Source organism: Netta rufina (assembly GCF_964035555.1).
Source record: "Netta rufina genome assembly, chromosome: Z".
NCBI lineage: Eukaryota > Metazoa > Chordata > Aves > Anseriformes > Anatidae > Netta > Netta rufina.
Genome location: NC_140126.1, coordinates 19,195,182 through 19,220,714, shown reverse-complemented (window position 1 = coordinate 19,220,714; position 25,533 = coordinate 19,195,182). Strand labels below are relative to the sequence as shown.

The 25,533-nt window shown below is 37.9% G+C and overlaps 1 protein-coding gene across 5 annotated transcripts in view; it reads right to left on the bottom strand.

The window, feature by feature from the left end:
- Window positions 1–25,533, bottom strand: part of ERBIN (erbb2 interacting protein) — a 122,332-nt gene that overhangs the window by 77,778 nt on the left and 19,021 nt on the right. For 4 of the 5 annotated variants that reach the window (XM_084304882.1, XM_084304881.1, XM_084304880.1 and 1 more), the window contains 2 exons: window positions 22,041–22,157; window positions 1,868–1,924 (listed from right to left, as the gene is read on the bottom strand). The gene's annotated coding sequence lies outside the window, so the exon portion shown is untranslated. Of the gene's footprint in view, window positions 1–1,867; window positions 1,925–5,864; window positions 5,969–22,040; window positions 22,158–25,533 lie in introns of those variants that run through there. The other variant, XM_084304883.1, reaches the window with a different exon arrangement.

The window sequence follows — 25,533 nt, the reverse complement described above, 5'->3', positions numbered from 1 at the left end:
ATGGAACAGATATGTTTGGTTCTTGAAAGCATATTCTTGTTTTCGAATGCATATTCTTGAATTTAGAACATATATATGTAGAAATACGAAATAGATTAATTTATCCCACTAGTATATTAAAAAGAACTCCGTCCTCCATTTGCCACTTTCTCCCATTTTGTTTAAACACACAATGCAAATAAATGCAGCTGCTGTACAGCTATTCCAGTGCTGTAGAGCTAGTAATCACAGATACTTGGTAGAGCTAGCTGTACCAAGATATCTCAGAAGCACTTTGGTTTCAAAATCCACTAATTACTACATGAAATAACTCAATTTTCTTTCATTATTGATGTGGAGAAGATCCACAGAAACAAACAGAACAAATTCCTGACTTTCTATACAAAGAAAACAATGAAAATTAAATACACAGAACAAACAGACTAAGAGATTGTAAGCCTGCTGGAAGAGGTATAAAACCATATTAAACTGCTTATGCTTCTGGTTTAGTCCTTTGAGAGATTATGTCTGGATCTACTGTATGAGTAAATGCTGTGTATCACATACTGTCAACATCTATTCAAGCAAAGAGGAAGAGATGCTGTCTTAATTCCTCCGTTTACAACAACAGTCGAAAGAGATGAAACAGCATATGGGAAGGAAAAGGGAAAAGGCACTGCAAGTCACTTGCCCATGGGAAGCAGCGATCCTTATGGAGTAGTAAGCACAGCTGAGGCAGCACAGCAACAGCAATTTCTTAGCTCAGCAGAGAATGCCAAAGCACAGGAAGCATACAGCACTGTAGACTACACAAAAAGCAGGAAAAAATGAGATAGATGCATGTGCACAGTCTCCTTAAGTTATGCATTGTCTGTAGCAATGCCAGATAAAATTCAGATTTTGTATGTTTAAAATTGATGTTTCGTAGTAAGTTCCATAATTACAGGCACTGGAGTGTCAATATTTATTCCTATTTCCACGATCCGAGCAGCACTATTAATAAAATCAAAGCAGATGGAAGCTGCTGTCATACATTGGTGAAGGAAGGGGGCGGGGGAAGGGGGAAGGTTGTTTTTTGTTTGGTTGGCTTGGGGGAGGGGAAGGGCAGCACTCTGTAGACATTCATACAGAAGTTCTGAAGACAAAATATTCTGTTGGGTATTCTTTTTATTCATGAGAAATACCTGCACCTAGCCACCCTTAAAATATTAGGCAAAAATCAACTTAGTGCCATCCACATGGCATCATTTAAAGACGAAACTGATTCTGAACACACTTCCTTTCCAGAGCTTTGAACAAAAAAAATGAACTGTATTTGACTTAATTTTAATACTCTCAAGTATAATATCTATGTAAAGAATGTTAATACACGAAGAAGAGAGAAATTATGTGATACAATATTCTCCCATGCAAACCAGAAAAATGGATGGTAAGAGTCCCAACAAGTAAATGAAGCATTTTTTTTCAAGCATTGTTTATCCAAAATTTTTTGGAAAATGTGCTCATCTTTTCTAAGAACTAAATAAATTTGTTTTAAAAAGCAGTATGAAATGCTAATCCTTCACAAACCAAAACATTTAATAATGGACTTTAACCTTCAAAACAGAATTACTCTCCTGCAGCTTAGCTTCCTTTATATTCTCTTTTCTATATATACACTCACACACACATACATACGCATAAGCACACAATGCCTTGTAAATAAGCATAATTCGCTTGGCTCTTAAACCAATACTTGTAACAAACAAAAAATTTCATTCAGAACAAGAGCTCACGCAGAGTAAAATGCAAGTGCTTAGGAGGTGATTATTATGTTGTACGAATAAAAAACAGGATCTATGTTTTAATGTTTTGTGTAGTGTAAAAGAAAGAAAAATATGGTACTTACCACTGTGTTACTTTCTTCTCCCTGCTGCTTCTTCCCTGAGCTTTCAAAGCCAACATTCTGTTTAAAACAAAGGGATAAAAATTTTAGTCACACCTATCCATACCAGATAAGCACAAACTGGTATCTCGTTGTATTGTGTATTTATTTTGCTTTCACATTTATTTATTTTTTTTTTAAGTTGAATATTTGTGAATTGTAGTTCAGAGACTACTATAGTACTATTACAGCTGTTCAGAATCTACTATAGTGCTACTAATAGTTCAGAGAACTTGAAATACTATCTCAAAACAGTAAAAATACAAACTTCTTGGGGAAAAAACTATTTTGTGCAATAGATAGAGAATATCACTGTTTTTTCTATTTTTACTTTATAGTGTTTTACTTACAAAGTTCTTCTATTTCATCTCTATGTTTAATTGCTGCATTTATTAAATTGCTTACATCAGATATCTCTTAGGCACAATTCTGAAGAAAGTTAACAAAACACATGAGAAATCAATGGAACATGAGGAATCCACACTTGTCCCACACCATTAATTTTAGATTATTTCTTCAGAAAGTTGCAACACATTTAGTAAGGCACAGCAGATAACTAAGGCTATCTTCACTGAATTAGAACAATTACATACAAAAACACATTCAGCACATTCAACTAATCATATTCAAAATTACTGGGTAGACCTCTGCAAAGAGTAAACTTGGCCTAAAAATACAGATGGAAGTAGAACATCTCTTAGAGGGATTAAATATCAGCATAGACAAACAGATCATCTAACTGAACACGTAGTCATGTATAGCTAAGGAGCTGAGTCTGGTAAAGTTTAATCTGTCAAATTTGTAGAACCTAGGAAAAGTAAAATAAAATTGCGGGGAGCACAGGTAGTAGCCTCATTTAAGGGATTCACCCATAAATGGATCTACAACTTACTTATTTCCAATAACAAGCTGAATCAGACCATTATAAAAAGCATCATAAATATGTCCCCCAAAAAAACAAAACTCTAAAACAGGTTTAAAATCAAAACTGTTCCAGGAGAAATGAAAGCTACTTTGTCTAGAGTAAGAAGCAAGCAGCAGCACAATCACAGAACAATTAACTCAGAGGAAACAAGATCAACACAACAAGATTTTGCTGTAACCAGCTTTCACATGTTACTTGTCCTCACTCAACAGTCGCTGGTGCCATTTAGTGCATTTGTGCCACATGGATTCCAATGCACTATACTGGATAAATATTCTCAATACTTATTCTCAATTATTCTCATTTATTCTCAATAGAAGGATTACCAGGATATGTAAATAGCAAGGGACAAAAAACAATATAGGTGAAAGTAATATTTAAGCCTCAAGTCTACTGAGTTTCCTGATCAAAAAGCGTCTATCGTTATAGCCAGCATCAGAAATATGTAATAGCTGCACTCAAGACAATTAAAAAAAATCAAGAAAGACAGCAGGGACCAAAACAGATTGTGAAACCTGGCATCCTAGAGGAGAGCCTATGTCAAACGGTCACAACTGCATGCTTCTCTCCTTTTCATAATGCTTTGCTCATACTGAAAAACTAATCTTTGCAAAATCTATTTAGAGGCACTGTACACAAAGCTCTCAAATGGAAGAAATGCAGGTTTGCAGTGGCTCTACTAAAATAAACAGAATTAATCCTGAGAAAACTGCAGCGCAGGCCTGGATCTGACAGTAAGACCATCAGGTGATTGTGTCTCTGAAAAGAAAAAGGCAAAATGTCCAGACTTCACAGGCAGAGCATTCAGACTAGAAAAATGATCAAAGAAATAACTTGCTCCATAATCATCACAAAAACAATAAACAAAGGGAGATTACTCTTGCATCATTTCCTGACACCTGTTAGGCTTTCTCTCTCAAAACGCCCAAGAGAATAAATTCCAGTGGTAGGGAGCCATTACCAAATCATGAAATGTTTGCGGACTTCAAAACCAAGCACAAGGAACTCATCCAATTCCAACTGTCCCAAGAAGATGTTACAGAAACTGGGATGCATGCACATGGTAGGAGGAATACACACCAAGTCGTTCTGCTTTAAAGATGAAGGAACTACATAGTGAACAACACAGCAGTTACAGAAGCAGATGAGAACAATGAACTCACTGCAAACAATGTTATCCTAACGTCACTTGAATCAAACTAAATCAGATAAACTTGTGCCTGAATCAGAAGAGAATGGCCAAGAGAGTGCTGTAACTACATCTGTAAGTGCTGTTGAGTCTCCAAAAGCAGGAACTCTCTAGGCTTTTACAGTCCAGGTCCATTTTACAGAAAAGTGCAATAAATTCCCAATGAAAACAGACATGGATATTCTGAGGAGCACAGGGTAACCACACACCAGGATCTCAACCAGTTCTCTTTCTTAGTCACTTTGCTACTTATTTTGCAGATAATGGTAAGAGTGGCTTTACGTGACTAGTGATAAATTGCCTTATCATAAAAACACCTTATGAAGTTTTATTCAACTCTCCTCTGGCATGTTTTACCAACCACAGCAGATTGATCCATCAGGTTTCTTTAACAAAGTCACTGCATAAAGAGTGCTAACACTATGCTTAATACACTTACTGGCAGAACTATCGTGTTCTTCCTCTTTCTATCCTTCCTTGTGTGTAATAATTCAACCAGTACTAGAAAATGCTTGCCAGATGGGACTGCTGTTCTGCTTCAGTGCAGCTCTTCTTGCCACCACACTGTGTCCTGCATGCTGCTCTCATCACTGGTTTTAGTAAAGTGAGCCCAGCAGTTGTGTTTACGTGTTTCTTTCTTACTACAACTTTCACATAAACACATTTCACCTTAAATCCTCGCTATTCCTTGAATTGCTTCAATTGCTTATTGGAAGACTTTGAATGGATATTGATGTACCCAGAACACCATGGGCAAACTTGAAACGGATCAGGACATAGGGTAATACTTCACAGCCAGCTGAATGGCAATGAATAACTCATAAGCAATTTTTACTTTCTCCCAATTGCTGTGAGGAAAGAAGAGAGGGGGAGGAGGGAGGTAATCACAATGTTACACTTTTCATCTAAGGCAGGGTTGAAAAGAAATACCTTAATTGATTGCTTCAGACACATTTCAGGCAACCTTTCAGCCCATGACAATCACCCTCCATTTAAAATAGTCAAAACAGTAAAAAAGGTGAATTATTTCTTTTAATAATACCAGAAGAGTGTCACAAAAGCAGAATTATCTATATTGTCCTTAAACATCCATTCATGTTCAGTGACAAAGACAGTATGTTCAGCTAAAAAGAATTCAGATTTATCAAGATTATCCACAGCACAGACATAAATTGAGCAGATAAATGCACACTGACACTAAAATCCACCTTTTAAAAATAGGAAAGCTTTTAGGGCAATGACAGTAGTTACACTGTTTTACTTTGAAAAGGGAAACTTTGAACAGATACCAGGAAGATGAGGGGTTCCAAATGAGACCACGGTAGCGCAACTCTGTGCGCAATTAGTATCACTGTCCTCAGTGAAGCAGGTTTTGCCCAAATAAAGATAACAATAACCAAATAACAAGAGAAAAAAAAAAAAGACTGGTAACTTCCATGCTCTACCACACTAAATTACCCTATAACAGTAACAATAATCTCGGAAATAAAGAAAAAAATCTAGTTCATTTCTACAACTTGACTGCATTATGATCAAAATCACGCCAGAGAATAGTAAATTTTGATGATTATGGACTGCCTTGTGTCAGATTAAAACCAGCAGAATATTTTTAGTAAACATCGGGAGAGTGTGTAGCAATGCAGAAAACTATTTCACATACACCAATAATAAAGAAGTTTTATTGCCAGTGGTTACTGGCAAGATTCTTACTCAGTCACAACTTGCTAGACTGGTGTGAAATCTGTGCCTTACAGTGAGTTAGATTTCAAAAAAGAGTAACACATGCTTTGATTGAGAAAATATAAGATAAACATAGCTGGCAAAATATTTATCTCTACACAGCATACCTTTTGACATCAAACAGACAGACATTTCACACTTGTAGCAGGAAGGTCTGCAGGCCACTTTTTTAGTTGATCTCAGACTGCTGTACTGAAGAAAAGGGAGGGGCGAGAGGAAGGGAGGATGAGGGAGACACAAAGGTCTCAGAGACCATTCTCAAGAAGAGTCTATCTTGTTTTTCCTGGAAGCAGACGTTGTCACTGTCTCGCTGTTTATCATTACTTGGGCGTCTGAACCGTAGCCAGGCGTTCAGAGCGAAGTAAAGAAGCAACCTCACTGAGCGGATTGTCTCTGTGACAAAAACCTAAAAAGCTGCAGGAGCTGTGCTATCTGGCTTGGGTGGCGGAGTCTGTGATGTTAATTATGATACGCTGCCTTAAGCGGCAAGAGACTGACCTGCTTAGGAATCGTAACCTCCTTGTACCAATGGTGTCACTGCTGTTGACAGCCAGAATCCTTCAACACAGGAAAGAGGACAGCTGATGGCACGTTCTCAGTGGGTACATGAAGATTCGCATTTGCTTCCAGCGTGCCCCAGAATAACCTGCATTTGGCAACACTGCTGGTGTTCTGCAGAGGACATATATTTGCGAAGTGTTCTGCCAAGGGATGTGGGGTATGCCCATCAGCAGCGATGGGATAGTAGAGGAACTGTTATAGGTCCATGACTGGCTGAATTGCTATGATTTACAATTTAATATTAGAGTTGGTTCTGCCAGGGTAACTACAGTTCTGTAAGAGGTATTTTTAATTATCTTAAAACTGGATTAAATGCCTAGCACCTAGCATAATAGAAATATGTCCATTACAGTACCATAACAGCACTTCTAGAAAAGATGGTTAAGAAAATACATTCATACCCGCAAGTATGTGGACAAATGAGATCTGCTAAATTTTGTTGTTGATTGCTTTCTCTTAAGGAAGCTAGTCAAAGGGTTTCCAAACTGAATTCCAAAGCCAAAAAAATAAAAATAAAATTTGACCTCAACTTAAAGAAACAAACAAGCAACCCCACTATTTTCAAGTTACTTCTCAAACCGCTGTGGATATAGATGCAAAACCCCTCCTAAATTTTAAGTGTACAGTGTGATTCTGCAACAAAATATACCTATGCAGTGTGGTTCTGCAACAAAATATACCAAAATTGCCACGAGTTCAAAGTCCCCCTTTATATAGTGCAATTAGTGATGAAATAACAAGTATTGCTGGGTTTAATCTCGGCAGCAAAGAACTGCTATAATGCACATGTATGAGATGGGAAGAGTTTTTCAGTTCTTACAACTGCAAGGAACCTTTCTTACATCAAAGATGCCTGTTTCTCAAAGCATAAGTCTCACGGGTATGCTCTGAAAAATTCCTCTATAATAAGGACTACATACAACATTGCTATTCGATATAAACAATTGCATCTATGACACCAACAAAAGGCCTAGCTGTTACAGGTAGGTAGGCATATTGTGACTTCACTACGTTTAAACTAATATTTCCCAAAACCCAAAAGAAGCAAGATACAGCACAATTTTTCAGAATTACAGAATAATGAGGCTGGACAGACCACTTCCAGGTCATGCAGTCCAACCCACTAATGCTATCACAACAGGGCTAATTTCAGCATTAGAGCCAACATCAAAGTCAAAAGTGACTTTGAGTTAAGGTCCATGTCAATATGTAAATATTAAGATCAGCTGGCTTATTTGAAATCATTTCCAGTGGAGAAAGCTAAGATACAGTACTTTTTGTAAACAGCCTTGCCTCCACTCTAGCAAAACTATCTAGTTGATGTTATTGCTATCCAAAATACCATTTTTCAAGTCTTACGAAAGCAGCGGAATTATCATGGAATGATTCAATCATTTATGAATTCGTGATATACAGTGCTTCATCTCTCTGCAAATCCAGTACCCTTTCCTTCAATGAAAAGGATAATATCAGGAACATCCCTCCACAGAACCAGGATGTTTTATATCACTGGACAGAAAATAAATTAGAGAAATCACTACTTAATTGGAAATTATTACTACTTTACTGGAACAGACAAATACATTCACCAAAAGAGACAGTATTCACAGACTTGTGAATTATTACTTTCTGTAAACCAAGGTTGCTCTTCACTAAATCTGAGGAGGATTAAATTACTCCGATACACTGTCAGCAATTCTGCTTAGGCTTTACTGATGTTTACTCGTTTTGTTACTGTTATATTATCACATTAGCTCAAATAACCAGAGACAAGGCCAGGAATTAAGAATTCGAAAACAGAGACACAAGGCTGTGATTTTACATTCAGAACTTTATACTAATGATTTTTAGCAAGGTTTTAAAACAAAGTATCTGGAATATTAATATGCCTAACATCCTTTAACACTGTATTAATTTAATATAGACCTTTTTACACAAAATAAACAGGTTTACCAATCTATTTTCACATCAATTTATTACTTGTCTTTGTAATACACAATATAGTAGTATCTGAACTTTAAAAAAAAAAAAAAAAAAAAAAGAAATAAAGAAAAAGAAAACCGAGAAACAAACCGAGCACAACAGAAAACCATGGGAGGCCATCAATCAAGATGACAAAGCTTTTGGGACCTTGGTCTCACAGGCCCTGCAAAGTGACCACCAAACTAGCAGGTCTCAGAATAGCTACAGTTGCATCCCATGCACCGTAAGAATTCTTTATCAAGTCACTTTTGTAAGGGACTTTTGAGCTAGCTCCCTGACTGGACGTGAGTAACTGCATGCTACACCAGCTAGCCTAGTTAAACCTTGAGAACTCATACTGCTAATGATAACACAAAGAATCCAACTCAACTCAGTCCAGGTACTAAAAAACAAAACAAAACAAAAAAAAATACACACACACACAAAAAAAAACACATTCCCTGTAAGTTATTACTCCAACCCAAGCATCAACCATTTCAAATATTTCCACTGCAGCTACACAAATGCCAACAACTTCAGAGGACTGGATGTACCTACTTCACATCAGGAGGCCAATTAGCAGCACAAAATTGGGCAAGAGCACTCTGGATAACAAGAGGGGTCACAAATCCATGAGAAAACTGTTTAGACCTGGTGCCCTCACCCTTCACACCTATGTCACCCCCATCCTTTTCACCTTTCTCCCCCTCTCATTCTCAAGTTTCCCATCCGCAAACACAGCCTAGACAGTGACAGATACAGATGGTCAAATTGATGATGAAAGAAGGAAGTAAAAAAATTAGGAAACAAATGACTAAGGGAATAGGAATACTTAAGAGATGGAATATACCTATTTTATAAATATTAATTAATACAAATATTAATTAAATCTTTAGCAAGATTTGTTATTAAAAATGTGAAGCAGTCACCAAGCCACAGTAAACTCCACAAGAACACGTAGCACTCTAAACCATTTCATCTACATTTATTTGCTAATTTGTATGACGTTATTACCGTGACCCTGGCTCTTTTTCACCCACTGCCCTTTATCACACAACCCCTCTTCCCTCTTCTACTTCCCACCACCCACATACTGTTTACATTTTTTACATTCAGCATTATTAAATACCGAAATACTTTGGGGAGGGACATATCTAAGTTTATTTGCACAGTACTTAAGAAACAGGGCGCCGTGTTTTATAGGGAGCATGGGCGTGTGTGAAGTCCTGGTGGCACCCAACACCCACACCTCTGTGAGCAAGGAGTAACCGTCCGGGTATTGCATCAAGCAGATGCTGACTCACTAATATCGATAACCTGCTGGCTGCTTTGCATGAGTAAGATGGAAGTAATCTAGATACAGAAGCAAATATGACTACCAAGCATGAAAGAAGGAAGAACTGGGGAATTAGAACCTTTGGAAAAGACTTTGTGCTCTTTATTTAACTGTACACTGAGCTTTCCAACAGCAACTAGTGAAGCAATTGAACAAGCCCTTGGATGAGTCATCCATCTGAATGACCAAAAGACTATCACAGAGTGAGCACTACTGCCCTAGAAGTTGGATCACCTAGATTGAAGTGCTCTTAAGTGCAAGTTTCCAGCACCCCAGATGAATAACCTGCTTATATCCCATTAATCAGAGCTATAAAGGTGGTGCAGATCCCTCCGTTTTAGACCTATAACTGGAGTGCATCTGTTTGAGTACCTCCTGCATCAGGTGGGTACCTTGCCTTTTATGCCACAGCTTAGACAGAAAATTGGATCCTAGAGCTCTTCCAGCTTATTAAAATACAGAAGACTGTGGACAGGTGCAGCAGCAGCAGAAACAGACACAGAATTCAGACTGCAAATTTTACAGACTGTGAATGATAGTGACACATTAAACACATGGATTTGTCTTGTGCCTGTGGCCTTTTATTGCTACTGCCAGCCAGGAAATGGTGCAACAGTTTGAGCTGCTGTTAACTGAACACTCTGGGGCTTTATATTTAAATAGTTTGAGGTACTATTACCTGAACACTCCAAGGCCTTTTAAACTTATCAAATTGTGCATAAAATACACTGGACTAAATTGTTAGAAGCAAAAGTCACCTAGTAGTTGTCTGAAATGAGGTTAGAAAATAGGTATTAGGAACTTGAATCATTTACTCCCCTATATGTAGCATTTCCCTTATTTCAGAAACACAATTTTATAGCATAACAGAGATTTCAAATTAAAATTCTTTAAATAATAGAAAGTATCAGCAAGCAGTTGCTATAATTGTATCCTTAATAATAGCTCTCACTCTACCAGCCAAGCCATTGTTAGGGTATGTAAATTCCTGAGTTCCCTTTCCTTCCAGGGCAGAGGTGAGTGGTGCTAGCTGAGTAACACTGAAATCTATATTTAGATGTCATTTCCCCCCACCACACACACACGTAAAGGCATAACTTTCCAATTAACAATTGCTATTATGAACCTTTTACTTCCTTGTACATTTATTTTGTTCCTCACTATTTTGCAAAGTTCATTTAGGAGACATCATTGACCGGTTTGATTATAGATACAAATAGCAAACTAAAATATTGCTTGCAAAATTGCTTAGCATGCTAAGATGGAAATTAACTTCAACTGTGCCTCAAATATACAAAATGATACAAAAATATTAGGCTGTTATTGTTTGTTTGGGTGAGTTAAAGAAAAGAACTGTCAAGATACTCCCTACAGCTTCAACCATCAATTACTGGGCACATCAATTCACTGATGTAATAATGCATCAACAACTCATCCCATACCCACATTATGAAGATACACTATTGAACATGTTATCCATAAACAATAACAAAGGAAAAAAACAGGAAGAATAAAATACTTCTGTATTCAAAACAGAAATTAGATAGTAGAGCAGGAACAAAGCAGAATCACAGAAAGATTAATTTTTTAAAAAATGCACTTAAGTGGGGAGTTAAGACTTTTTAAGTTGTGAACAATTGAACAGGTGTCTTCCTGGAAGCTGAAGTTTCCTGTTTGAACTGGCATTAAATTCATAACTAACCACAACAGCTTCTGATCATGAATAACCATACACAACATCATACCAAAATGTATTTTTACTCTCTTACACTTCACACAGGCATGTGCCATCTGCCACTGAGGTATGATCTGTTTTTCTGTGACATTATCACATTACCCTTGAAGAGACTAATGCTGCCGCTTAATCTCATGGTTTGAGCCAATTTATACACGCTAAGCTTTGGCTTGTTGTCCGATCTCCTCAATACCTGCCTGAGAATCAATGATGAAGAGCCCAGATTGTCACTTTTTACCATATAATGTGAAGGCACCCTCATTACAAAGAGGGTTACAATTCACAGTTGGGTAAAAACTACTCTAGAAGAGATTGGTTTTATGCATGGAATGGAACCATAAAATCCTATCCTGACACACAGAAACAAACCAGGACCACAAGCCACCTGAACTAAAAGACAAACAGTTCATTAAGGTAATAAAGATGTCTATCATTTGAAATGATGTGGCTACTGTAATTAATCCCCAGCTCTCAAGAAAGTTTAAGGAAAAGAATATGCTGAATTCAAGTGACTGCAAAATCCTCCTAGTGTTCTGGTGTTTTGTTTTGTTTTTGTTTTTGTTTTTTTCTTTTTTCTCCTGTATTAAAAAAATACTGTCCAGAGTGAAATTGAAGTAGCCAATAAAGAGATAGCTTTTGATTCTGAAAAAGCAAGAATAATTGTTATTTAAAAGCCAGGTAGGAGATGACAGTGTCTGGAAAAGAACAGGATATGAGTTTGCTGTGTTCTCTCTAATAATGAGGTTACAGTGAGGGTTGTTTTGCCTCAGTTCCTAATGGCTTTTTATTGAACTTGATCTAAACCAACACAGCGTAAGTGTAACATGCAGAAACTGCTGCTTGTACACAGGCTGAAAATCACCAGTAGGTTTCACCTCCATCTTAATCTTTCTCATTGTTTAGATTGTCTTCTTGGAGAAATATACTGTCTGGAGGAATGTGGTCTTCACATGTTGATAGAAGTGGTACCAGCCAGCAAGCCCTGAAATCCCAAACATTTTTTTTATTGCTGTTGCCTATTTCTGTTCAAAGTGACTCCCAGTAACATACGAAATGAGGTATTGGATCTGATAGCCAAACTTTTTTTTAATTTTTATTTTAAAATACCCACAGCTCAATTCTCACTTCTAAGTGAAGAAGGAAACAGGATGTGAGTTCTAAAAACAACCTGACACTCGTTTAACCTATCTCATAGCAATTCTCTTCAATCTTCTCCAACAAGACAGTATAAGTTTTGGCCAAAAAAGAAAAATTAAGTCTGGATGGCTATAAAACAAATCACTTGTTTAACTGCAGATTACTGCACTCTAACTTTTTAAAGAGAAACACAGACATTCACTAAACTGCATTAAATGGCATTACTATGCAATATTTCATTTAGCAATAAGACACTGCATCTAAACTTCAACTGTTCCAGCAGGTTCGTTTTTAACATATCAGTCATCAGTTAACAGCTGAAAAAGCACTACATTTCTTTCTAGCAGGGAAAAATCTCAGTATTAAAGCTCAGTAGTGAGATTAATGGACTAATTCCATTCTAGATACCAGCTTTCATTTTAATGCCATTAAGGGATCAGAACTGAGACAGACTGATAATGTCATGGAAAAAAAAAATTCAATGCATTTATAATGCATATGCTCTAAGACCAAACGCATAGTCCAGTTTTCCCATCAAACTATACAGATATAGAAAATAATGCATTTGAAGTTAGCAATAGTGTGGTGCTTATACCAATGAGAGATTGAGCCGAGTATAAATGCTAACAGCATGATCTGTAAAAACAGAGACCAGAATAAGCACTAGCTAGCAGTTAGATAGCTGCGGTGCTATTATCACTCCAGATACAAAGAAAACATCTGAACAGCTTCAATGAGACCTGGCAGGCCAGTGTCTAAAACAAAAATATCAAACCCAAAGACAAATCTTAACTAATTTATCTAACACTAACTAAGCCTAATGAATCTTTATTTTGCTAGATTTAAAAATGCCTGGGTACTAACTCCCCACATAAGCCACATCTTTATCTCCACTTGATCAGTTACTGTTTGAAATATATATCTAAGGAAAGCTACAGCTAAGATGCTTCAAATGGTGCAATTTAAGAGGAACCTTCACTCTCAGAGGTATTGGAATAAAAATGAAAATAAGGAAAGATATAAAAGTGGGAAAACAAAAAAAAAAAAAAGGTTGGTTTGCTGATACCTCTCCTATCAGTCCAAGGTTTCTCAGAGATCTTGTAGTGCTCTGCAGATGATTGTTCCTATCAATGAAAAAAAGTTCTAAATATAAGTGAGAGCCCCAAAAGCATCATCCCACTTCCTCATCCAACCCACTGTGATTTCATGCGCTGTTGGTTTACCCATTTCCCTCCACTCTTCTGCTTGTTCCTCTTTTTCAGTACATCCTTTCGAACTCTGAGTTGCTATCCCATGCCGGGGATATGACAGTATCCCCAATGCTCTTCCATTTCACAGGAAAACTCCAGATGAGTACCTCTGGGTATTGCTTACTTAAATTCAGCGTGAATAAACCAAGGCTTGATCTCAACCACCATCACCAGCTACTGTTCTTATCACAACCTTCTATTACTTTTGTGGAAATAAGCACTATTCAGCCCACTACTCTGACCCACAGCTCCTTCAGTTCCTGTAGTCACATTTCTCTTTAAGTCACACAAACTAAAAGGAGGAAGATTTGGATTAGAGGCAAGGAGGAAATTCATCACTCAGAGGGTGGTGAGGCATTGGCACAAGTTGCCCAGAGAAGCTGTGGATGCCCCATCCGTGGAGGTGCTCAAGGCCAGGCTGGATGGGGCTTTGGGCAGCCTGATCTGGAGCGAGGTGTCCCTGCCCATGGCAGGGGGCTGGAACTGGGTGGTCTTTAAGATCCCTTCCAACCCAGGTCATTCTATGATTCTGTGACTCTCGCCTACCCCATACATCCAAAACAAAACCTTCCATACATGAACTTGTACCACTTAACTACAAAAATCATTTCTAGGGCATTCCCTGACTGTGTTACTGTTCTAAATATCCCTCTTTTCATTTTCCTCATCACTTATAGAGAGATAAGCAGCTTGTTTTCACTTTCCCCCCCCCCCCAAACTACCATCTCTTTTACAGTCAGGAGAAAAACTTCTGATCAGTCAATGAAGTTAGCTTCCCTCACCATCAATTTTCCTGAACATCCATAAAATTCGTTCACATGAATTACAATACAGTGAATTCCTTCTTCTTCCTTGTCTCTCACCATCACAAAAACACTTAAAGTTCTGACAATCACTGGGCTACTGATGCGCAAATATCATTGCTCATCAAGCTAACTAATACTTCCCCTCCACCCCATCATGTGCTCCTCTAACCATCTAGGTCACCTTAACCTGTCCTGGAAGACATACAACCTGTTTTCCACCCAACACTCATGTTGAATCATGATAGGTGATTCCAGTTTGTTTACTGAAACTCCTTTGGGTTACATCATCACAAAGGGCAATCTCACTGTTTGGAAAAAAAAATATATTTTAGCCCTCTGAAATATATTAAAATGCATTACATTTGTGAAAACATTTGCATAATAAAACCAGCAGAATTAGACTGGTACAATCTTTAAAGCTTTCTAGCTAGAAAATATAAAATGGAGACTTCTCCCGGGTCTGTTTCTATACTCTCTCAAGAAGTAGCAAGCGAAATAAAGTTTGGTAAGAATAAAATCCAAGAGAATAAATACACCATGTCGTGACTGCTGTCCTATGCAACATGGAAATGAACAAACTATGGGAATGACCCCACAGTTTTGCCTTGGTATGTGTTGAGAACAATGATGGAAAACAGTAGTTCAGCAATTTCCCTGACATCTGAAATAAAGTTTTTTTCTTCATGCTCTGATTATCTAAATTACAGCTGCAAAAGTTACCTCCACACTTTCAGAGTTTTTTCTCTGGATTAGAGAGGAGGAATTTCATCTCTTGAATAAATGTGAACATATTTATAATTGGGAACAGAGATATAAAATGAGAATGAAATAATTCTTACTTGAAATTTGTATTTCAGCCCAAAAGGTAGGGAATGAGTGAAGGATAACCAGCAGCCATGGAAGCATCCAACTTGAAATAATAATCTGAGTTCTAAATAGCCTGACCATAGCAAAGAGCTGCCAGAGGCTTCTTCATCTAGCCATGGATGAGAGTCAGATGAAGCAGTTTCGTGTCCTCAAATGGCAACAGTGACACACAGAAGATGAACAGTGCCTCATTCGCACATATGCAAATAGTTCAAAGGGAGAGAGGAAGGAGCACTAGAAGAAAGTATTATTTTACATGACACACTAGGGAAATCATGAATCCTCCAGCCTAAAAATAGGTTGAAACAATTAATTATAGGATTGTATTGAGTGATTAAGAAATTTAAAAAGTAAGCCACCTGTCTGTTGAACAAGCTTACAAAGTAGTCAGATTTAAGTTTGATCATCACGTTCTGGATTTTCTCAGTTATGAAACAGTTTCCTGTTTTGCCAAGTAACAAGCATATTTGTTAAGGATATTAGAAACAAAGGGTTGGTATCTTATCTCATTCTCAAGCACCTTGGTGGCCCTAACACAAGCATCCAAGACTTCCTGCATCCTTCACTTTCTGCAGTCTTCAGCTTTTAACCCAAAACTCATTGCTGTATTTTTTTCTTAATTTAATTAACAGATGGACACTTTACACTACTACATTACTCTGTTTTACTACATACTTAGAAAACAACAAATTTAAAACATCCGTAACTGATTTCCCTTTAAAACTGGAGTAGAAAAGGAATTTCTATACAGATGATTTGGCTGAATGGCTTCCAAGTGGTCTCTTTGAAAAGGAACAAATAAATGCTGCTGATTAAACTTCGCATTTATTACATACAATCAAAATCAATTCATAGTCATTTATACTTCATCAAGCACAAAAAGGTTTTAAATTACACAACTGGTTACTTGGCTCCTTTCAGTATCAGGTGCTCCTCTGAATCTCTCTACACTGACTTCCAAGAATACTCCATCCACCATCTTTTAAAATGTACATTTTACTATTAGCAACCACCTGCACATAAAAATCAAGTTTCCTCTGCTTACGGAGTTCATCATCCTGTACAGAGCTGCAGTCTGGTGACCTGTGGCAAGCAGCAGCTAGCTAGTTATCCTCTGGCTTACCAAAGAGAATACTGATTAACAAGTATGATTTTTTCCACCTCTCAAAAGTACGAAATAGAGTTATTTTAAATCAAAGTAGCGCTGTCTATCCTTTCCCCTCACTTCATTCAAATAGCTGCCAATAATTTAATAAGCACAATCTAACGCATCACTGTCCAAACCAAGGGCCAGAGATATTAAAAAGAGCATAAGCTTCCCCCCCCCAGCTCTTTTTTTTTTTTTGAACTGAGTGTCAAGCCCTTTTTTCTATAAAGATCCTTAGAATAGGACTCATCAGTCCTTGATGACCTGTATTCTCAGTACCTTTTTTTTGTATTAAAGCTTTTTTTGTATGCATTTTACTAACTCTTCTATTTGCCTTTTCTCTGTAATGAATGTTCATTTCAAATTTACTCTCTTCTGAGAAAAAAACATCATCTCTTTTTGGCCTAAAACCAAGCTAATATTTCATAATAAGAAAACCCATCACTTTTAGCTAAGACATTTAGCACGCTTTTATCATCTCCTTTGTCCTCATTGCCTCACTACTAGAAGAAATATATGAAGATCACCTGCACCTCCAGAAACATGGGACACCTCCCTTTTGTCTATTTATACATCACGGCCTTCCAATCGTCTGGGTGTAAAATCCTCCAGAGGACATTCAGCCTGTCTTGGGACAGCTGAAAGTCTATGAACACATTCAACAAGCAGGCAGCCAGTCAGGACTGGCCTGACAGTTTGGACTTCAAGATATTGTCCATTTAATGATACTGAAATATGCAGGCTGACAACTTGGTTGTGACTGGGTATTCCTAAATACACAGCACTCTTCCTATACTACTAGTCCTCTAGAAATCAAAGGCAATTCCTTCTTCCTCCTTGCTCTGTACAAACCTTCTTTGGCCTGAACTAGTTACAAACTAGCTATCAAACTAGCCAACTTCATTTTCCACTCCTCTTCAGTGATAGCCAGTATTTCTCATATTGACATAGAGTTTTTTTTAAACACATCTGTCTGTGCACCATGGCTGTATGACCCTGTAGACATCAGGGTACTGGAAGAAATCTGTACTTCATATAAATTTGTATGAATATATTTGTGAAATTTTATAATTTATACTTCACATAGAAGAGTATTTTGGCAGAAAAACTAAAGCACATCCAGTACAACCCAACACAGTTGTTTATGGAAGTAAAGCATTTTATTAGATGTTTCTGTTCCACCATCATCTCTTCCCATTAGCAGGAAAATATACTTTCATTTCCTAACTGATACAATTACATCATTAAGAAAAAAACCAATGGGGAAAAAAAAAAAAAAAAAAAGAGTAAACAGCCTGTGAGTGACAGTGAAGCTGCATCTTAACTGAAGAAATGCACACTGAGACATTCCTCAACCAGCAAACTGTGTAGTCCAAGAACTTCAAGAACAGCTGTCAAAATGAAATTTGCTTGCATAAATTAGTTAGCACTTTAATTCTATCTCCACCAAACAAGCTGGAAAAGGAAAGGAAAGAGGAAGAGGAAGCTAGAACGTGCGACGTTATTCAAATAAGTTAGAAGTATTCTCTATATAGTTTTCCTCTGAAACCATCATACGTAGTTAAAGCATTACATAATTAGTTGGGTTTTTTTATTTGCTAGTTGCTAAACTGACAGATAGATCCTACAACTCATTATGTAATCCAAGGGGGGTGTTTCCTAATACTTAGCATTTGCATAAAATCAAACATTTACCTACAATCAGGACGAACATGGTTCCCTTAGAATATCCTTTTCTGGCAACATGGCCATCAGAAAGCTTATCACACACACCAACCCTCTGATAACCTAATCTTGTTTTAGGCAGACTCTGCTAGCAGCGCCTGCGTTTTAGGAGACAAACTAACTGCTGTCCTTCATCAATCCTCAACATTTGGCAAGACAGTCTGAAACATTTTAGTACTGATCACTCACGAGCCAGAGAATCGTGTCACCTATCAGGACAGTTCGTCCCTACCTCTTCTGCTCTACAGGGAACAGCAGGCTGACAGAATGATGGGCTCCCAACACGCTTCGCCAAGACAAAACATGCCTTGGGCTGACTGGATTAACCTTCGTAGCTGAACTACCTGAGATATGTTTGAAGAGGTACTTCAAGACAAAACCTGTCCGTAGAACCAAGAAGGGGAAGATTTCAGCCCGTGCTTATTGCTACAAGCAGAAGTGAATCAGCAAGTCAAGAGGGCTCACAGTACGTACGCAAACCAGAGCTTATATAAGAAGTCTGGAACATGTCCAAAAACGATTGAAATACAGGAACCACAGGAATACTGAAGGGATAGGATACAGTGGCTCCACTTTAGCCAGTGCTGTTTGCTTTATTCAGATGGAAGTAATGATGTCAAGACAATGAAATGCAATTTTCCTTAGGTGACTAATTACACACAGCTTATGAAACTACATACTTAACTATAGTCAAAGGACCAAATACGAAATATTACTCCCCTGCAATTGAAGTTGAAGTACTCTATACAAGAAAAGACTTCAGTGACTTGTCAAATTTCTGTATTAGGTAGAGTAAGATTGCAAAAAGGAAAAAAGAGCTGACAAATTTTAGCATTTAATATTTGTTCTTAAATTTTGTTTAATCTGTCTCAGCTATACACAAGTAAGACCTTATTTACGCTCACCATGTATTTCAGTACCTGTGAATACATACTAATAAGGTAGCTTTATGACAGACCTAAGCATTTAACAGTGTACTAATTGCGGATTTAGCTGCATGGCAAATTATGGCATCTTTTCCAGAAACACTACAAAACTTTGAGAAGAAGCTGAAGAATACACACTCAACTGGAAGCACAAAGCCTCTGTCTGAAACAGGGAGGCTTACTAGGTTTCTTCTGATACCTTCAGTAAGTGCTTCATCATGATATGTTTTAGAAATCAACTATTTAAAATCTGCTTGCAGCCACAAGTCTATCGTAAAGCCAGTATTTGCCTCCCATCCCTGCTCTTTTTAGCTAGCCCAGATTACCTACACCCGATGAAGGCTCACTAGTCAAGTGTGCCAGTGAACCAAGTGCTCAGAGTAAACAGAGGGCAACACATAAGAGCAAACAAAAGTAAAGCAACAAAAAATAAACTATAGATTAACCATCGCATTTGAATTACTTAAAATTTAAGCATTCCAATGCCAGAACAAGCAGATCTGCATGGAAACTACAATTATGAAGAAAGAACCTAATTCAACACAAAAATATTCTTAACACTAAAACATCTGTATCACTCTGTTCTTTTATGCACATTAGGACAAGTAATTGAACAAAATGAATAGCATAACGAAGGAAAGGACCATATTTGAATCAAAGCTGTGAAATACTGCCTGAACTTCCCACTCTGTTAATGCTAGCTTGGAAGTAAACAAGAGAGTAATAATAGCTTATGGAAGTCTCACTAGCCAGAGAACTGCAAAAGAAATCTCAGAAGTATAACTGAGAAATATGGCACTTGCAATTATCTGTAACCAAAGATGCAGAGAAACAACAATCCTGACGTGTTAACATAAAATATCAGGTATTTTAGGTATTTAAGCTTTTGCTTCCCAAAAGATAACATCTGCTCTAAATAAAAATTCTTTCCTTTTTCTAACCTTTATTAAAAAAGCACTCTTTCCCCACAAACCATTTTCCAAAATGAAGTTCCAACAACCATACTTTTTTTCCCATGACAGTTCCTAATTTAAATCTCACATGGGACCTGAACACCCAAGCACATCATTTTTGCAATACTACCAGTACTTAAAGCAGTATTTTTGCTATAAAAATATTTCCTCTCCACTAAGCCAAGCATTTTCTGTAGATAGTTGCAAATATTTGAGTGTATTCTTCCTACATACTTGAGTCAGAGCAAAAGACTGAGAGAACACAGTGAAAAGTGTGTTTTGCTCAATGGCCTTGATTATGGCTAAAACGATTCCTACTACGATTTACTAAGATCAAAATATACTGTGATCTATTAAAGATTTCTGCAACACTTCAGCCAGACATACATTTACGAAAAATCTCCTCATCATTTTATTTATGTTGTCTCTTCAATTCTTTATGAGTAGCTAATTACATCTGTTTTTGAATTATGTGATTAGAAAGAATTCTAAACAAACAAAAAAATACTTCAGTTTCAGCCCCCAAAATACATGTCACTAGCAACGTTATGTAAACAAGCCTACAAAACTAAAAATGTACATGCCTGTAACTGCAAAGGAAAAAAAAAAAAATCATATTTAACTGCATGAAGTTCAACAAGGCCAAGTGCCGGGTCCTGCACCTGGGGCACAATAACCCCAAGCAGAGCTACAGGCTGGGAGATGAGTGGTTGGAGAGCTGCCAGACAGAGAAGGACCTGGGAGTGATGGTGGATAGTCGGCTGAATATGAGCCAGCAGTGTGCTCAGGTGGCCAAGAAGGCCAACGGCATCCTGGCTTGTATCAGAAACAGTGTGACCAGCAGGGCTAGGGAGGTGATCGTCCCCTTGTACTCGGCTCTGGTGAGGCCGCACCTCGAGTACTGTGTTCAGTTTTGGGCCCCTCGCTACAAGAAGGACATCGAGGTGCTTGAGCGGGTCCAGAGAAGGGCGACGAAGCTGATGAGGGGCCTGGAGAACGAGTCCTACGAGGAGCGGCTGAGGGAGCTGGGCTTGTTCAGCCTGGAGAAGAGGAGGCTCAGGGGCGACCTTATCGCTCTCTATAGGTACCTCAAGGGAGGCTGTAGCGAGGTGGGGGTTGGTTTGTTCTCCCACGTGCCTGGTGACAGGACGAGGGGGAATGGGCTAACGTTGAGCCAGGGGAGTTTTAGGTTAGATGTTAGGAAGAACTTCTTTACTGAAAGGGTTGTGAGGCATTGGAACAGGCTGCCCAGGGAAGTGGTGGAGTCACCATCCCTGGAAGTCTTCAAAAGACGTTTAGATGTAGAGCTTAGGGATATGGTTTAGTGGGGACTGCTAGCGTTAGGTCAGAGGTTGGACTCGATGATCTTGAGGTCTCTTCCAACCTAGAAATTCTGTGATTCTGTGATATTAATCTTTCTATGGCTAAGATGCCATTACAGGGCAGAAGTGTTTTTTGGTGGTGGTGGTGGTGTTTTTTTTTTCCTGAGCCATCTGAATACACCACCATAAGATGTGTAACTACTTTGTAGTTTAGACACAGTTTAGGCAACATTTTAAATAAACAAGTAATGCAGAAAATTAAAGGAGAAGCAATGGAAGCCAGATTGCCTACACACAGAGCCAACAGGAACATGTTAAACTCAGATACGTAAAACACGTTCTGTGATTCGACAGAGCCATTACACTGCAGAAAATATCCCTTGTGCTTCTTGCCAGAAAGCAACCACAGTTGTCAGTTCTCATGCATCATCCCTACAAGCTACTGTACAAATTCAGCCACTAAAACAAAGTACATCGTAGAGTAGCTAGAACAGTAAGTGCAGTCAAAGCATGTCCTTCCCTTTATCTCCTTCAACATATCTGGACAGTCACCTACCCGAATCAGTCCACCACTGCCAATTCACACCATAGGAGTCTGAATCAGTTTCTGAACTTGGACCACAGAATCACCAGGATGCAGCACGGAGTTTTCTAAACCATCCAATTCATGAAACTGTGAAAAACAATTAAGAAACGTTTTCAAGATGACAGGTATAAATGATTTTATACAAAAAATATAGCAGCTTCAAATCCACACATTAACTTTGTGTTTAATTCTGACATTAAAGCAAAGACACTGAAGTGCTAATACGTAATCTACCACAAGAACCATTCTACAATTATTTATTTTTGTATTACTTTGAGATTTGGCAGAGGACAAACAGATAAAGCAGTGTGCCAAAACACAAAAAAGGTAGAACTGATTATCATTTCCTCCTTTCATACCAGCCAAAACCAAAACATATGCATTGCTAGCAAGCTTAAGTTCAAAACAACTTCCTTTGTTATTTGTAGAGATGGATTTTTAATGCAATTATCAGATTAACAAAATGCAACCAAAACCAGTAAGTTACATGCAGAACCTAAACTAGATGACTTCTCTTAAAATGCTAGCGTTCTGGCAAAGCTGAAGCACACTCAGAGAGAATCTATACCACCCACACTGTCACAAATACTCCCACAGCCCTCATGGGGAAGTACAACTCCTAGCAACAGATGAGGCTTTAAAAAAGCTGCAATTATTTTAATTGGACCTGCCAGCTGCCTTTCATTTAGCTTAACATGAGATTTTATTCAAAGTCTGCAGCCACAGCTATTGGCAAGGTAGTTGCTTACAAGTAGTTGGACCTATTTCTGAAAAGCTTATCCTGCCTGGAGAGCTTTTGTGGCGTATTGCCATATACTCTATATGTTGAGGACACAAAGTTTTATTATGTGGTCCTGGCCAGTAACATGGAATAATGTACTAAGTCCAAGATGTATATGGAACACACCCATTGCCTCATCTTGATGACATTTGTTGGGGCCAGTTCAAATAAGGTGACAAAACAGAAGGACGACACATTATAGGATGATGATTTTGTCACCTGCTTTCAAAACAGCAAACACATCCCACACCAAAAAAAACATCGAACACATTTAGGTAGGTTGGTTAGTGGAGTCTTTCTCAAAAGAAACAGATTTTTCAGGAGGCCAGATCCTTACTAACATATTATTTTCATAAAGCATTCAATATACAGACACAAAACTGAATTTCATGATTCCTAACATTTTAAGACAAGCCATTATTAAAATAACTGCTTCTGCCACTTTCAGAACACTTAAGGTGATTTAGCAAACTCTAAAACCTCTGTACTGATGTAACTATTTAACAGATGATTGGTGTTTCAGCCACCTTCTCCAAGACACTGATGTTATCAGTTGCCCACGATCTTACAGCCAGCACAGCTAGAAGCCCTGGAGCATCCAGGGGTTCCAGTTCCATAACCATATTGTTAATTCGCTGGCTTGGTTGGAAAAAAAATAATATATATAGCGTGTGAGCATGTGTACATGTATTATGGTGGGTCTGGAACTTTCCTTCTTGTTTTTTCCTACTTTCTACCTACAGCCAGGATTTTTGTATGACTAAAAATACTAACATGAGTATTGTATCAAAACTCAAGTTCATATCTAAACAATATCTGGATCTATAAAGATGGAAACAGCTTTCTTGGCTCTTAACTAAAAAGACCAGAGTAACGTCCTCTCCCTTGTCTTGCTGTCTTCCACAGAAGGTTAAAATTTCAGTTCAACTGGAGATTTAAGTAGCATCCTTCAAGATGGGACAGCAGACTGCTGAACACACAGACTCCACTACGTGCCCAAGTTTGTGAGTGCCTCTGTCAAGTCTTGAATTCTGTTCTAACCCTATCAGTGCTTCAGTCACCAGCTCTTTTGCTATACCCCAAGTAGCAAGCACACAGTAACCGTAGGGCCACATAAACTATGACCAATTGCACAGATCAATACATGAAAGATTATTATCTAAGCATTATCTAAGGGCTGAATAGAAGGACTGAAACACTCCTTCCATCCACCCTTCTCTCCCCCCAGCTGACAAATAAGACACTGTAACACAAGTCCATAAGAAAGACATCAGTTTAACCCCACTGTCAATAACAATGTATTCCCTGTGACCTTTAACCACCTTCCTGCTACTGAGATTAAGACTTAGTATTTCTTCCCCCCCCCCCCCCCCCAAAAAAAAAAATTGAGTAGTCTGGCACACATGCTACAAATGCTCAGTGCTGAGCTAGTCCCCAAAAGTTAGGGGAAAATAAGTTTTACCAAACTTTACAAGAAATATCTTGCTCAGGCACTTCCCCTAGTGTAAGTTTTTTCCCCACTATGTAACTTAGAAATTAAATATCTACAGCTAATCCTAGCTTTTTCATTATCACATGCTTCTCTCTTTAATTAAAGCACATGCTGCCCAATTAACACCAAGAACTGATTCCAACTCAAAGCCCTGATGGGCAGGTCACTTTATGAAAAAGTGCCCATTTTACATTTGAGCTACTCATTTCAGAAGAGTTATGAGCAACCAGAGCTCTTCAAAACTTGACAAATTTGCTCTGTTGAGTGCACAAAACCATCCCTTGCAAACAACATCTGAGAAAGAATGAGTATTTTTGTAGGTGCAAAGCCAAAGTATGAGAACAGTCGACTTGGATTTTCCTCTACCACCACATGTGAAAATTACGTTGCATTTCAAAAAAAGTTGTGAATTAAAAAGAAAATGTTTGTGTTGTACTTCGCTTCTGGTCCTCTGCTACTGTTGTTGCTTTTCTCAACAGCTCTATGACATCAAGGATGAGGGTCTGACTAGCTATATGAAGTTCTGTACAGGTATTTCCAAAAAGAAGGTGGGGTCAGTACTGTTACCAGGCACTTAAGACTTTGGAAGAATATATCCTGGAGCCCAGGCTTAAATCAGTAGTAATGGAAGTTCATAAACCAAGTCCTTCTACTACTTGGAATAAACTTACTGGAGAAAGACGACAGATCCAACTTCATAGTAGACACTACTTATTTCGTTACACAAAGCCAAGAAGCATCAGCACACCACTCAAAGCAATACAGGCACAATTACTGAGAGCAGGAAGCAATCAGAATGATCACTTAAAGTAGCAAAATTCCTTAGAAATACTCCATTAATCAAGTTTTAATAGGCTCAGAAAGACTCAAAAATATTTGATAGTCAGTTCTACTGCATCGGTAGATCTATGTATACAAAGTAGCATTTTGCTTTCACCAGGAACAGAAAAAAAACAATTTCTATTAAATGACTTTCCCCATTCTATTTACTTCATCTACCATAACAAAAGGAAAAAACATATTTAGATTATTTTAAGCATACTTCAGTTGAACCCATAGTTCAAAATAAGGGAAAAATAAAAGAAAAATACGAATTTATGAATTAATGTGTTAATATAATTACTAGAAGTGCATGTACAAAATCAATAATTTAGCAGCTACACTAATGCAATTGGATATGAACAGAATAA